This window comes from Triturus cristatus, chromosome 8, assembly GCF_964204655.1.
Source record: "Triturus cristatus chromosome 8, aTriCri1.1, whole genome shotgun sequence".
Classification (NCBI taxonomy): domain Eukaryota; kingdom Metazoa; phylum Chordata; class Amphibia; order Caudata; family Salamandridae; genus Triturus; species Triturus cristatus.
In genome coordinates, this window is record NC_140591.1 from 19,083,667 (window position 1) to 19,099,844 (window position 16,178).

Sequence of the window (16,178 nt, forward strand, 5' to 3'; positions counted from 1 at the left end):
GATGCTCTAGATTTAGTTTCTGCTCGGCTAACTTTAGTTCACCGTCCATCTTGAGTCGTGCCATTTCCAACTCGTGTAGTCTGGTCCTTTCTCTTTCCTGGATCTCCTCCTGCGAGAGGCCCGTTCCCCGCTCCTCGGGAGCCGTGGCGTTCCCCTCTGGTGCGACACTGTTTTGGTCGGAGGATCCGGTGATCCCAGTTTCTGCCCACGACTCAAGGGCGCGCTTCAAATCATCTTTGGTACTCAGGCCGGTGGTAGCAATGCCTAGTTCCATGCAGAATTGTTTAAGTTCGCGGTGGCTATATTCTTCCAACTTATCCATTTGGAACTTTTCAGTGGAACCGCTATCTTTGGCTGACATCGTGGTTTTGTCGTGGGGTGAGCTACTCTCTGTACGATTACGCGTTGATTCGGATCGCGCCGCTGGCCACCAATGTTAGACGGACCGGGAGGGTCGGCCGAGGACAAGGGGAGAGGTCTCCGGGGAGAGCCGTCTCCAGCGATCGTACAGACAAATAACTTCCCCCCCACAGACAGATACCACACAAGGAGATGAGTTAGCGTTCTTCATAAGCACTTCTTAAGGTACGATGAAAAGGTACAAGGAGGTCTGGACTCAGGGGTCCCCTCGATTCAAGTCTCTCAAGATGGGAAAAGGGGGTAGCGGGATAGTCTGGTTACCAGTCTGGTAGTTGAGGTGGTATGGTGGGTAGCTCACAATCCTCGAGCTTGGTGGTCTAGCTGGTACGGGCCGCGGCAGCGCCAGCAGGTCCCAGGAAGATGGTCGATACACGGTCCGCGGCAGCGCCAGCAGGTCCCGGTGAAGATGGTCGAGGTACGGTCCGCGGCAGCGCCAGCCGGTCCCGGTGAAGATGGTCGTTACAACGGGCCGCGGCAGCGCCAGCAGGTCCCGACGAGGATGGATATTGCAGAAGGCCGCGGCAGCGCCAGCAGGCAGGTCGATAGTTCACAAGATAGGGCTACGGCAGCGCCAGTAGTCCGTCAAGGCTGAGTTCTCTCGGTGTCTCTCGACTCCAGGATACAACTGCCTTTCTGCTCCGGAGCTGCTCCAGTTATAGGGCAGGTGCCCTTTGATGTCCGGACCCTCGCACTTGGAGGTCGGAGGGTCCGGGATGAAGGTGTCCAGACACCCAGCGGGGGGGTGGAGCCGGTGCCTGGGGGAGCTGGAGGCGATCGTCACCTGGCGGGGGAGAGTCCTTGGCGCTTCGTTCCCCCATTGACCTGCCAAGTGGTCCGCTCACCTCCTGGGTGGATGGTGGTGCCGGGATGTCGGGGCCGGCCAGGCCCAGGGTTAGGGTCGGGGGGATGCCACGCGGCCTCGTGGCGCAGGGCCCAAGATGGCGGCTTGACCCGGCCGAGGGAGCCGGTGGTGGCTTGGGCCCGTGATACATGGAGGTCCGAGGGCAGGAGTTCCGTCGGGCGACGGGGTGCGGGTGATTCTCGTGGGTCCCGCCTGGTGGGCCGGGGCTTGGGCCCTGTCATGCGGGGAGGGAGCAAGCCCTTCGTGTGGCCTGTCCAACACGCGCCAAAAGTGTTACTCTCTAGTGCAGCGGCTGCCTCCGGCTCTGCACGCAGTGACTCGAACCACGCTCGGCTGGCTGGCTGCAGGATGCAGGCGTGTTTGCCTCACTTCTCTTCAAAATGGGTGCCGAGGCCCTGTGAACGAACCCCTGTATAACCAGCCATCCTTTGACACCAGACACTCGGCCCGACTGTGCAAACAGAGATTTATATCTCTCGCTTGGGCGGAGGCCGCTGGTGACGGATTAGAGATCTGAAAAGGTGGCTGGAGGGATTAGTTTGGGGATAGCGGGGCCCGGCTCTTGTGATAAGAGAGGTAAATAGGTCCAGTGAAAGGGGTTGCCTCTTCAAACAAGTGTTAGCTGCCAACTCTTATTGGGTCTTCAGTTAAAGGACAGACCCCCACCTCTGAACAGAATAACAAAGTTAACAGCACCCTTATATTTATTTATGTAATATCTTATGTAGCATCGACTCCACCCAGCGGGGCTTCATAGCACAGTACGACGCACTCTTAAACACGGGCGGTCAACCATTTATTGATTGCTGTAAACACGCTCCTAATGCAGTTGAAATCAGTTTTGCCTTTCTTTTAAGAAATACGTCCTAAACGCTGACAGTGTGCCAGTTTCTTTATGTCTCAAAACTATATCTAAATAACTTTAAAGTGTATATGAGAGCAAGCGATAATCTAAAATATTTTAAGCATTTATATATTTCTAACTGTAATAAACTTATATTATGGTAAATATATTTTCTCAAAATCGCGTTGGGTGCGGTCTCCTTGTGCGCTGGGTGCGCGATTGCCATGTGACCTTAAAAAAAAGCATTTGATTAGTTCATAACATTTCCCATTGTAGCAGTTGGAGAACGCCACCCATTTTAGTCATTCTCTCTACAGCATTTGATGAGACACACCCCTTCTGCTTAGAGAGCTTTTTTGAAAACTTTTTGCTATGTACACATATCTTACACGACACACAAGATGCAACCATCATCTTCATCAATAGTCATGGTCTGTAAAGGAGCCTTCCACCTGTGATAGCCACTCACCTAAAAGTTACATAACCAAAGTTTTCCCCACTGCCAGAGGTAACATGATTACATACGCTGTCCACAGCACAATGTAATGTGGTACGGCCCAGGGGCAGTCTCATGCATAGATAAAGAACACACAGACACAGATAGATAGCGGAAGTGGGTACGGGCACGTGCGCTTGACTCCTTTTTATTACCAGGGTCACATATCCAGTGACGTCTGTGCTGAATGCGTGTGGAGTGAGTGTAAACCCGCCCTCAGTGAATGGTTGCTGCTAGCATCAACTACAACAGTAATCATTGGATCACACACAGAGATTCAATAATAAAAGGGTCAATAGTTTGTGCTGAAGCAAGGTAGGGACAGTAGATGTGAAATAATACACAAAAGATTCTATCGCAAAAGAATCATAACTTGTGGTATACTGAGATACAGGCAGTAGATCTGAAATATTACACAAAAAGATCGTATCATAAAGGATCCATCAGTCCTAGTGCACTCAGATAACCACATCAAAAGCATTCAGCATGTGCACAGCCAACGATGATGCGTGCTGCGGGCGGGCCGTACTAGGAGCAATGTCGGTTGCCTACAGGACTGCATCATCTGCAATAGCAACTCGATCTGAATTGTAAACACTGCTGTCTACAGTGTAGGCCAGAGAGAGTGGCCAGCAAGGGCCCAGAGCCACGTGCCGTTGACTTGAGCTGTCCTGTGTGCAGTACACGAAGCAACAAAAAGCGTATGCGGAGCCTGCGATGAAGCGTAGTGCGGACAGAGCGCACTGGAGCAATGTCTTTTGCCTACAGGACTGCGTCATCTACAATAGCGACTCGATCTGAGTTGTGAACACTGCTGTCTGCAGTGTAAATTGAAGGCAGTAGTCAGCACAGACATCCATGAATACTTTTTCTCACTTCCTCTTCACAAAATACAACAACATAACTTACAAAAAACTCTGCAATAAATAAATCAAAACAATTTGAATTGCGATCTCTGCTGTCCACAGTGTAGACTGTTATTCAGTGTTCTTTTCCACTACCAAGAAGAATTTGGTCATTGTACTAAACCTATAACTCATCTAAAAAAAGTTCTTCAAGCAAGTATACTAAAAGGATATTGTGTATATTTCAATAGATGTTGTATTTAGTTGCCTACTGGATTCCGTAATTTAACAATCACCACTCCATCTGAATTGTGAGCCCTGCTGACCGCAGTGTAGGCCAGAGGCAGTGGTCATTAACGCCTCACAGCCATGTGCCGTTGGATTCGGAAGCACGGTGTTGGTTGCACCTGATTGGAGGGGGTACACAGAAGTCATCACAGACTTTAACTTCTGACATCCTCAATCATAGAATCAAGACCCCGTTTCACTGTTCGGAGCTGCTGCACCGCGGTGTATTCCAGCGACTACAGTCAACCAAGCCTAAAAATCATGTGCAGCAGTTAGCTACGGAAGACAGAGTGTGATGCACCTCAACGGAGGGAGTTCTGTGAAAACCAAGCAGCAGGTAATATCGGACATCGTCCGTGGTGGGATCAAGACACCGTTCCACTGTTGGGACCTAGAGTTGGCTGCACCTGGTCAAAGGGAGTACCTTCATCTCCACTCTCAGATGCAGTTCTAACATCGCCCATTGTGGGATCAAGACACCGTTCCACTGTTGGGACATAGAATTGGTTGCACCTGGTCGAAGGCAGTACCTTCATCTCCACTCTCAGACGCAGTTCTAACATTGTCTATTGTGGGATCAAGACACCGTTCCACTGTTGGTACCTGTTGGACTACTGTGTTAGTAGTATACAGAGCACTCCATGGTGCTTGGCCCCAGGCTGGGTGCTGTGTGCCTGTGTCGCGGTAGCCAGCGTTGATCTCAGAAGCCTTCCCAGCTTGCAGACCTCGGCCCAGGAGCTTCCACCGGCACGCGGTGGGCCCTCTTTCACATACGACGGTGTCGAAAGGTGAACTGTGGAGCATATGTGCGTCGCAGCAGCCATGATGGTTTCTGGGTACCAGCAGGCTGATAGAATCATTCACGCACCCACCTTCGCTCACAGCGTCAGCCTCGTGGCGGTGTAAGCTGCGCAGACCTGGTAGACACGTTCGCCATTCCGGAAGAGAACCACACCCAGAGAAGCGTGCCTTTTATTCAAACCCCAACACTAGCCTTGCATACGCCGAGCCAGCCCACTATGCTAAAGATTTGGGGGGGGGGAGGGGGCACGTACGCGCTATGTTTTCATAATCTTCCCTACTGACTGTACTATCATGGTTGTGTCCACTGTCCACTTCACTCAATAGACCATCAGTTTATGTTGACATGTACATGTCTGAGCTTTGCATACTCAAGTCTCTCCGGCACATCCCCTCAACACTTTGCATTGTATACTTGTATAATCGAGAATCACTTGCCACCTTCACACATACTTTGCTCCCATCTCTCCCTGCATTGTGCATTGTGTGGCAGAGGTGCCATGCCATGTTTGGTTTGTGTACATGGCTAGCCACGGTTCCCACAGTACGTAGTGTCGTTGTGTCTGCTAGGTGTACATGTTGTTTGTCATGTTGTATGTGATTATATAAGTTAGTGCGTTTATTCACGAGTAGTGGTTTCTCCCATTTACATATCGCTGTCTTAAAGAGGATACAGAAGTTTTTCTCACAGGTGAAAAGTGCAACCACAATGGCAGTCATTCATTACTATGCAAGAATGTCCAACTGCACGACGCTTCGAAGCTTACAGCCCCCAATCTTGCGTGCTTTCTTGAAAGCACTCCAACTCCCATAATCAGACCAACATTCACACAGCTTTCTAACAGCAGTTATCTGGTTCTTAATAACATGGACTGCTACGGAATGTGAGCTGGCATACCATATTTCCTTACTGTTTCACACAAAGTAACTCCCACAGTTCAACTTGGCCTTCAATACCTACTTTGAAAACAGATTTCATTAAACTGAACAAACTGAAAGCGCTTTTGTTTCAAACAGAAGTGTCCCTCACTTCTGCAAAAGAAATGTATCGACTGCAGATAGCACAAACGTCAAGTAAAATACAGTCCCTTTTAAATACGAACCCCCCATTACACTTTGTGAATTGTTACACAATTTTCAACACATCTGACACTCAAGGTCTGGCAATTTTCTTTAACACTGTCTCCTCCGGCCTTGTCACAGGCTTTCAAACTGTTTTTGGTATAATACCAGACTTCATTCATTCAATGATCTCTGGAATAACAGGAACAGTGCCCATAATTCTCGCTCTTTTTGCGGCCATCCTACTACTATTTTTGCTTGTAAAAAATGGCTGCGCTCCCTGTGGTAACAATCATGTCCGACAGAATACGCCTCTACGCGAAGCTACATCAATACCGTGAAAAAATTGAACAACTTTTCGGCTGCCTGCTTCCATCTATTATCGGAGCCAGCTACAACATGACATTTATTTACACATATGCAATCTGCGTGCAACCATCTTTTTATTGCAAAACTTGCCCATTCGACTGGCGAATGGATCTATGCCTTGCCAACATCCCAACAATCACTCCCGATATCCAGCAGGTAATGGAGTATCTTGAAAACCATGAACTTGATTGTTCGGGCAGTGGAGAAATGGCGGATACAACGCAAAAAGGTATCCTGGCAGAATGGGATTTCTGCGCAGCCGCGAAAGATCTCCTGCAACGTGCGACCTTTGACAACATTGCAGATTGCCTGCCAATTCAAATTGCCGCTCCAACATTCGAGGAACATTACTGTCCCTTCGAGGATATGAATTGGATCGCTTTGTTTTTCTCACACAATGGCAACAATCACCTCTTGGAACATTACGCATCTCAAGCCGCTGAAGAACTTCTGGACTATAATCTCCAAGACTTGTAAGAAATTCACGTTATCCTTGGATTGATTTTTTCCAACTTTTTGACTTTTTCCTATCAAATGTTTTAATACACTTCAATTGAACTATTTTCATATAATAACTTTCTAAGTATACTCAGGCATTTGAACTCTGTTTTCATTATTGCCACTTACCTCTCCAGCCTAACCAGGGATGGGTGATGTATGGCCTATGCAAATACCCTATTTACTTGCTAAATTAGCCTAAACCCGACATCCATTTTGAAACCATGTCTATTCTTTGTGCACATGTCTCTCTGCCTGCCTGTTATCCACAAAGCCCTTTCACACAAATTAGCTCATCCTCAGCCTCTGCTCACAAGCTGGCGATCAAGATAAAAAAATACGACATTGTTTAGGAACTAGTTGGCACAGTCTGGTAATCGTATCATACCTTTATTTTCATTATAGAATTTACTCATTCATGTCTAATAGCTATTGTTTATGTCACATGGAACTGTAACATGTAATGTGCAATTCACTGATGCAGCAGATTAGGTTTGAATACAGCAGAAGCGGTCGGAGTTTGCCTCAGCTCGATGCCTTAGCTCTTGCACAAGAATGTTTTTTTGAAAGGGCTGAAGACAATAATGTATGGTTTGACGAGAAGGGTACCGAATGTGCTTCTGAAAAGCGCAATGTTTGTGTTCCTCCTCAAAGTTCCGATGTGAGTAGAACTATTACCAATTCTGGCACGCACCAGATTGAATCTACTCTAGAAGAGATTGCTGACTGTTGTGCTGTTGATCATTTTGTGTTACAAAAAAGGAGTACCAGGGTACCTAAGACGTTTGATGATTACATTTTTTTTGTGTTTTTTGTTTTTGTTTTCTTAAAGGATACATGTGGTAATCGTGTCCTACCTTTATTTTTATTATAGAATTTAGAGTCATTCATGTCTAATAGGTATTGTTTATGTCACATGGAACTGTAACATGTAATGTGGATTTCACTGATGCAGGAGCTTAGGTTTGAATACAGCAGAAGCGGTTGGAGTTTGCCTCAGCTGGATGCCTTAGCTCTTGTACCAGTGGGTCCATTTATGGCACTTAAATAAAGACACTTTTTATATAACTTGCAGACTCCATCGCTTTATTACACACAGCCACTTTCTTAGACACACCTGATTTCACCATTTGTCTTCTGTGGCATTGCAACATTCTGCATTATATTCTTCACGATTATTTCTTTATTCCTGCTTGCTAAAACACTGCATTCGAGTCTTCACACCGGTGGGGGTGAGTAGTTCGCTTCCCACTCCCTGTATAGTATAAGCGCATACTAACACTACTTACACAGGTATGCTACAGCAGCCAGTATCCTACAGCGCTCACAGCACATCACTTTACAGCAATCAGCTCACGGCTTAGACTCATGGTTTGATCCCCGAGTCTTCAGACCGGTAGGAGTGAGTAGTTTGCTTCCCACTCTCACTATAGTCTAAATGCATACTAACACCACTTGCACAGCTATGCTACAGCGCCCAGAGCACATCAGTTTACAGCAACCAGCTCACAGTTTAGGGTTTCATCCCCAAGTGTACCGGCACCTCACCTCAGCACCATCTCACTTTGGGCAAAACAGCACTTTCACACCGGTTGGGGTGAATACTTCACTTCACACTGCCTGTATTGCACACCCTAACTACCCCACAGAGCTCACAGCGCTCCAACCCTCCTCTTTCCTACTTTTATCACCCTTTTTTCCCTTACTCGCTTCAACGGAATCACAAAATGGCTGCCAACACTTCCTAGTTGCAACCGTTCGCAGCCAATATCGATATCTGTAAATTTCGATATTTCTCCAAAACTACTGAACGGATTTACACCAAATAAACAAAAGCGTGCTTTCTAGACCAAGACCCTTCTCCCTGCCAAATTATGGTAATTCCGTTCACCCGTTCGACCTGTAGCCTTGTCTAAAGTTTTACAAAAAACAAATGATGGACGGAATGCTGACAATGCATACATTCTCCCCCAGTCAAGAGATCTGGGTTAAATCCATTGTTCTTTTGCCCACTACACCACCCCAGTTTAGACATGGCCATATGCAAATCAGTCTTGACCCTGTGCCTCATGGGAACAGTCCAGCCCGAACTGCCAAGCCATGTCTTCCCTGGACCGGAATCAAGCATCCTAGGACTGGTTTCTGGCTATCAGCCATCATCAGCCAGGATAGCTTGACTCCAGTGGCGTAGTGAGCACGGGTCCCACGTCTGGGAATACCCATCCCACTTAGGGCGAAAAGCGTTACAAAAAACAAATGATGGACGGAATGCTGACAATGCATACATTCTCCCCCAGTCAAGAGATCTGGGTTAAATCCATCGTTCTTTTGCCCACTACACCACCCCAGTTTAGACATGGCCATATGCAAATCAGTCTTGACCCTGTGCCTCATGGGAACAGTCCAGCCCGAACTGCCAAGCCATGTCTTCCCTGGACCGGAATCAAGCATCCTAGGACCGGTTTCTTGCTATCAGCCATCATCAGCCAGGATAGCTTGACTCCAGTGGCGTAGTGAGCACGGGTCCCACGTCTGGGAATACCCATCCCACTTAGGGCGAAAAGCGTTACAAAAAACAAATGATGGACGGAATGCTGACAATGCATACATTCTCCCCAAGTCAAGAGATCTGGGTTAAATCCATCGTTCTTTTGCCCACTACACCACCCCAGTTTAGACATGGCCATATGCAAATCAGTCTTGACCCTATGCCTCATGGGAACAGACCAGCCCGAACTGCCAAGCCATGTCTTCCCTAGACCGGAATCAAGCATCCTAGGACCGGTTTCTGGCTATCAGCCATCATCAGCCAGGATAGCTTGACTCCAGTGGCGTAGTGAGCACGGGTCCCACGTCTAAAGTTTCCCATGGAAATTGAATGGAGAAAACACGTTTTGGGACCCCCTTTTTTCTTGGCCCCCCTTGACCAATCACCCCCAAACTTTCAACATAGGAGCTGATATGAAAAAACAATTAGTTTGGAAAGTTTCATGAAGATTCATCAAACGATGCCAAAGTTATAAGCAAAACAAAAAATGCTCTTCCTATGGAAACTTGGTCCTAACTATAACTACCTACTGGCGACCGCCAGTAGGTAATATATATGTATATATATATATATTCACTGAAAAAAACATAGGTTTCAGGGACGTTATAGTTAAAAATTAGATTTTAAAAAACCTTTGAAATTCACTGTAAAAACTATAGGTTTCAGGGACGTTATAGTTAGCTGGACATTTCACTCATACAAAACCAGAGAAATTCCACCGTTATAGTTAGTTCAGCTAACTATAACTCGCGCCCCCGCAATGCACTGCTGATGACGTCACATATAACATCATTCATGACATGGTCAGTGAAATCACTGATGACATCACTGATGACATCTCATAACCATCAGAAACTCTTGTGCATCTTGATGACTATTAGGGCTGAACGTTAAAGATCCAGTACATGTATCCAAGAGTTGGCAAATACCAGAAGCAGTATGGATCTTACTTGTGTCAGTTCTCAATTTTTCAAATAAAGTATAAAGTGCAAAACATAATCTTTTTTCCTGACTTTCCATAATTTCACCATAAAGATCTTCTAGATAAAATATAACATTTAGAATAACATTACCATAGCAGTTGACACCAGAAGCATTTTCTAATTGGTATCCCACATCACTTGTTTGTATTTTCTGTTTCTTTGCATCTTTCCTTTTCTCTTGAATTTCTTTTTCTGCTTTTCAACCACACGTGATTCATCAACATGTTTCCGTTTTGAACACACAACAGGTTTTTCATAAATAGGATATTCACCTAAAGTTGGTGCATAAAGTCTTCTTAAATGATTATATTCTCTTACACAATTTACATCAGCACTAACCTTGTTTTCATTGAAATCAATTAAATACAAACCAGACAATGTTCTAACTCGAGATAATGTAACATATGCCATTCCCTCTTTAAACACAGTTCTTCCAACATTTACTAAAGCATTATCTATACTTAAACCTTGAGATTTATGAATGGTTATTGCATCTGCTAAACAGAAAGGAAACTGTTTCCTACGAACTTACAAGTCTTGTACCAGGAAAAAACGTACAGCACAACGCCCAATCTGTTTAACCTCTGCAATCTGATCAAATTTAATTTTCAAGAATTCAATTGCATTTCTTTTTTGATATTTTACAAATTCAACAACTTTCCCCATTGCTCCATTCACTAAACCTACTTCTATATTCAAATTACGCCTCAAAATGACCCAACAGTTTATACATACATCTAAAAAAAATTCTAAGCCAGCAGTTTTTGATACAGACTTTTCCAAAGAATCCAATTTAGTCTGTAGTTTTTCTGAAAGAAGAATTGTTATTCCTTGATGCTCGATTTTCTCAATAGCTTCAATGTGAACTATTTCTTGATTTTCCAATTTCACAAGCTCTTGATTAAATGTATAACACTCTTCCACTGTAGGCATTAAGCAAACTATAGACTTTTTTTCTTCAATGTTCTTGTACAGTACTGCTGCTGGTGTGTTTTCAGTTGTAAACAAGTTCTTTAGTAGACGACTTTGTAAAGCTTGTTTAACATGTTTGCTTAGAACACCAATTCTTACATCTTTCAGAATATTTCCATACTCTTCATCACTTGCTTGTCGCATATTCTGAGTGAGCTCTTTACTTTCAAAATTTAACCAGAGATTCACATTTCCAATACTTCCCAAAGATTTCCTAGTGTCTTCATGTAGAAGAGTTTTAAAGACTGGTTCTCCTTTTACAGGAGTTAGTTGTAGCAGATCTCCAAATACAATTAAATGTTTTCCTCCAAAGAGAACGTCGGAATCTGTTTTTAATACCTGTTGCATTCTTAAATGCACGAAAGCAAGCATTAAGTTTGAGACCATGCTCACCTCATCAATAATTAAAAGTTTCATCTTCTTCAGCACTCTTGACACTTCATAAGAAGCTTCTCCAGACAACTTCTGATATTCTAATTTGTTATCATGCTCAACTGGTAAGATCAGTAATCTATCAATCAATCAATCAATCAATCAATCAATCAATCAATCAATCAATCCATCAATCAATCAGTCCATTTATAGAGCGCGCTACTCACCCGAGAGGGTCTCAAGGTGCTGAAGGGAGGGGGGGTCGCTACTGCTGAAATAGCCAGGTCTTGAGGTGTTTCCTGAAGGTGAGATGGTCCTGGTCAGTCGCAGGTGTGCGGGGAGGGAGTTCCATGTCCTGGCGGCCAGGTAGGAGAATGATCTTCCTCCGGTGGTGGTTCTGCAAATCCGTGGGATGGTGGCGAGGGCGAGGCTGGCGGAGCGGAGCTGGCGGGTAGGAGTGTAGAACGAGAGGCGGTTGTTGAGGTATTCGGGGCCCATGTCGTGGAGTGCTTTGTGTGCGTGGGTGAGGAGCCTGAACGTGATCCTCTTGCTGACGGGGAGCCAGTGCAGGTTTCTCAGGTGGGCTGATATGTGGCTGTGGAGAGGGATGTCGAGGATGAGTCATGCGAAGGCGTTCTGTATGCGCTGAAGTCGTTTCTGAAGTTTGGCTGTGGTTCCTGCGTAAAGGGTGTTCCCGTCAAGTCGGCTGGTGACGAGGGCCTGGGTGACCGTCTTTCTAGTTTCGGTGGGGATCCACCGGAAGATCTTTCGGAGCATGCACAGGGTGTTGAAGCAAGAGGATGAGATGGCATTGACTTGTTTGGTCATCGTGAGGGAGGAGTCCAGGATGAATCCCAGGTTGCGTGCGTGGTCCGCGGGTGTTGGTGCGGTGCCCAGTGCTGTGGGCCACCAGGAGTCGTCCCAGGCGGATGAGGATTGTCCGAGAATGAGGACCTCCGTCTTGTCTGAGTTCAGTTTCAGCCGACTGAGCTTCATCCATTCCGCGACGTCTTTCATTCCATCCTGGAGGTTGGTTTTGGCGGTGGCTGGGTCTTTGGTGAGGGAGAGTATCAGCTGGGTGTCGTCGGCGTAGGAGATGATGTTGAGGTGGTGTTTGCGTGCGATGGCGGCGAGGGGGCTCATGTAGATATTGAAGAGGGTTGGGCTGAGCGAGGAGCCTTGGGGTAAGCCGCAGATGATCTTGGTGGCTGCGGAGCGGTACGACGGGAGGCGGACTCTCTGGGTTCTGCTGGAGAGGAACGAGGTGATCCAGTCCAGGGCTTTTCCTTGGATCCCAGTGTTGTAGAGGTGGTTTATTAGGGTGCGGTGGCAGACGGTATCGAAGGCGGCTGAGAGGTCTAGGAGGATTATGTCGGTTGTCTCCCCGTTGTCCATCAGGGTCCTGATGTCGTTGGTGGCTGTGATGAGGGCGGTCTCGGTGCTGTGGTTGGCTCGAAATCTGGACTGGGATGGGTCGAGCGAGTTGTTTGCCTCGAGGAATGCAGTCAGCTATTTGTTGACGGTCTTCTCGATGACTTTCGCCGGGAAGGGAAGAAGGGAGATGGGGCGGAAGTTCTTGAGGTCTTTAGGGTCTGCTGTGGGTTTTTTCAGAAGGGCGTTGATCTCTGCGTGCTTCCAGCCCTCTGGGAAGGTGGCTGACGCGAAGGAGTTGTTTATGACATTCCGGAGGTGGGGTGCGATGATGGTGTCGGCTTTGTTGTAGATGTGATGGGGGCATGGGTCAGAGGGCAATCCAAAGTGGATGGTGTTCATGACGTGGGTGGTGTCTTCAGTGCTGATGGGGGTCCAGGCGCTGAGGGTGGTGGTGGGGGTCGTTGGTTTGGTGACTGGAGGCGGAGTCTGGCCGTCAAAGCTGTTGTGTATATCTGCGATCTTGCGGTAGAAGAACGTGGCGAGGAAGTTGCAGAGGTCTTGCGACGGTGTGATGATGTTGCTGGCGCTGGGGTTGGAGAGCTCTTTTACGATGTTGAAGAGTTCCTTGCTGTTGTGGGTGATGTTGTCTAGCCGCTCTTTGAACGATGTCCTTTTGGTGGTGCGGATCAGCTGGTGGTGTTCGCGAGTGGCGTTCTTGAGGGCTGTCATGTTTACTGTCGTCCGTTCGTGGCGCCAGGTTTTTTCGAGAGTATGGCAGGATTTCTTTGAGTCTTTGATGGCGTTGGTGAACCATGTGGTTTTCCTGTTGCTGGTCTTGCCTGGGTTCTTCAGTGGAGCAAGGTTGTCGGCGCAGTTGGTGATCCACTGTGCGAGATTGTGGGCTGCGTCGTTGGTGTCAGAGGTGTCAGCTGGTGGGTTCTGGCTCGGTGATGTGGTTAGCTGGTCTGTGGTGATTTTGCTCCAGTATCTGCGGGGGATCTGTAGCGTGCGGTGGTGGGATGTAGTCTTCGTGAAGGTGAAGTGGATGCAGCTGTGGTCAGTCCAGTGTAGTCCGGTGGAGTGGCTGAAGGAGACGTGGTTGCTAGCGGAGAAGATGACGTCCAGTGTGTGGCCGGCATAGTGGGTGGGGGTGTTCACCAGTTGCTTGAGTCCGAGGTTGGCGAGGTTTTCGAGCACGGTGGTGGTGTTGCTGTCGTTGTTGTTCTCCAGGTGTATTCTGGTGAGGTTAGTGCGTGCGGGCTGACGAAGTCGGCGATGGTTTCGCTGAATTGTGTGTGCGGGCCCGGGGGTCTGTAGATGAGGGTTCCTCTGAGTGTGGTTTTGGGGTCAGTGTGAATTTGGAAGTGTAGGTGTTCGGCGGCGGAGAGTGTGTCTTCGTCGTTGGTTGTGACGCTGATGGTGTTCCTGTAGATGATGGCGATTCCTCCTCCGGTTTGGTTGATACGGTTCTTCCGGGTGATCTTGTAGCCGTCCGGGATGGCTACGGCGATGTAGGGGGCCAAGGAGGCGTTCATCCATGTTTCTGTGAGGAAGGCGACGTCTGGTGCTGTTGTGTCGAGGAGGTCCCAGAGTTCGACGGCATGCTTGTGGACGGAGCGGGTGTTGAGGAGGATGCGCTTGAGGTGGTTCTTGTTGATGTTAGGTCCAGCGGGCGTGGTGCAGATTCGGAGGCAGGTAAAATTGCAGGCTAGACAGGTGAAGGGTCCGTGGGTGCGCCTCGGGGTGGCTCGGTAGCAGGCGGGTGGTCGTCCGGTGTTGAGTGCGTTGAGGGCAGCGGTGTCGATTCTCAGTCGGGTACCCTGGCTTGCCTTTGGAGCACCAGCGGCGCGCCCGCTGCGCGGCCTCCATATGAGGGGCTTTGGGAGGGAGGAGCAGCTGGGAGGCGGGAGCGGGGCGGTGAATGGGACAGCGGGGGGCGGGGCTGCAGGGACGCAGCGGCGGGAAGGTGATACAGAGGCAAAAAACGGGGGACAGGGGGCGAGGACACAAAGGGCACAACAGTAGCAGTAGAAAATACAATACAATAAAGTTATTCCTTTAATATTGTGTGCAGCTAATCCAGTTGGAGCTGTTACCACACAAGATAAATGTGAACCAGTAGTTTTTTGAAGATAACTGGTCAAAACTTTAATTAGAAAACTTTTACCCGTTCCAGCTTGACCACTAATGTACATCAGAATCGGTTTAACTGATGAACATACACATGCTTTTTTTTCATGTAACAAACCATGTTCTATCTGTTCTCTCACTTCTACATATATTTCTGTTCAATATTTGCTTGTTCTTCTAACTTTTCCAAGTAATATTCTCCTCTTGTGCTTGTTGCATTGCAATTTCGACTTCATGCATAGCAATCGCTGCTTCATTTTCCACTATTGGTTGCCCAAGTGGATCTTTGACTATCTTGAGAACTTTCATTAGCAACTTCAGCTGTAATAGTCTTTTCCTGTTCAACTTCATCATTCAACATTTTTATATATGTAGGGAAAATTGAACATGCAATGCTATCTTTACATGCATTAAAAGAATCTTCGTAGCAGTCAAAATTCTCGCTTATCTTGAGTTTCACAGCTGAGTTTCTTGTGGTTGATAAGGTTCCCTTTTGTGTGTTTTACTAACCATCCATGACATCCAAATACTGCATATTTTCCTCCTTTTAATTTCTGTTTAACATTTCTTTTGAAGCTGTAATGTTGAAGCACTTCATACAGACATAGCTGTTCCAGATGTCGACTCCTTTTCGGATAGTATGTATCTGACATACTAGTTTTAAGAATGTCTGTACTGTCTGGTTCATTTGCTGCTAAGTATTCAATTTCTTCTAATGATTTCAACACTCTATCCTGTGAGCAGGCAAGACCTAAACTTACCCAAATGATCCCTCATGATTTTGAATATAAACTTGAAGAGGACAAACAGTCTGAATATTCATAGGATCCAATTTATCTATGGGAAAGTATTTTTAAAGTAAAGCTGTACAATTTTTTGCTAAGGCTCTTCTCTTGTGCAATTTCCTCCCAGATTTGTTTCATCTCGGTTTTTTCTGATTTCGTTATGTATGATGTTGCATAGCGTGCAACAGCAATTGCGTTGTCTGCAACATACTGGATGTCCATGTTTGCATTCCACATTTTTAAAATGACCGGATTGTAGTCATTAATATACTTTGACAGTTCTGTTCTTTTTAAGTTGTAGGTATTCTTTGGAGATTTGCGAGTTATTGTGTGCCTTACAGAAGAAAAAAAAGAATTTACTCTTCCTTTAGAAATTACTGGACGTGGAAATCCAAACAGACACTTGGTATAACATTTTCCTTTAGACATGTATTTTCATCTGCAGTACTTTCCACAACGGTGACTTTGGAAACGTAAAACTTGCTGTCTCAAGCTTCTATCTCCTCCTTCTTTAGGAACCTCACATGTC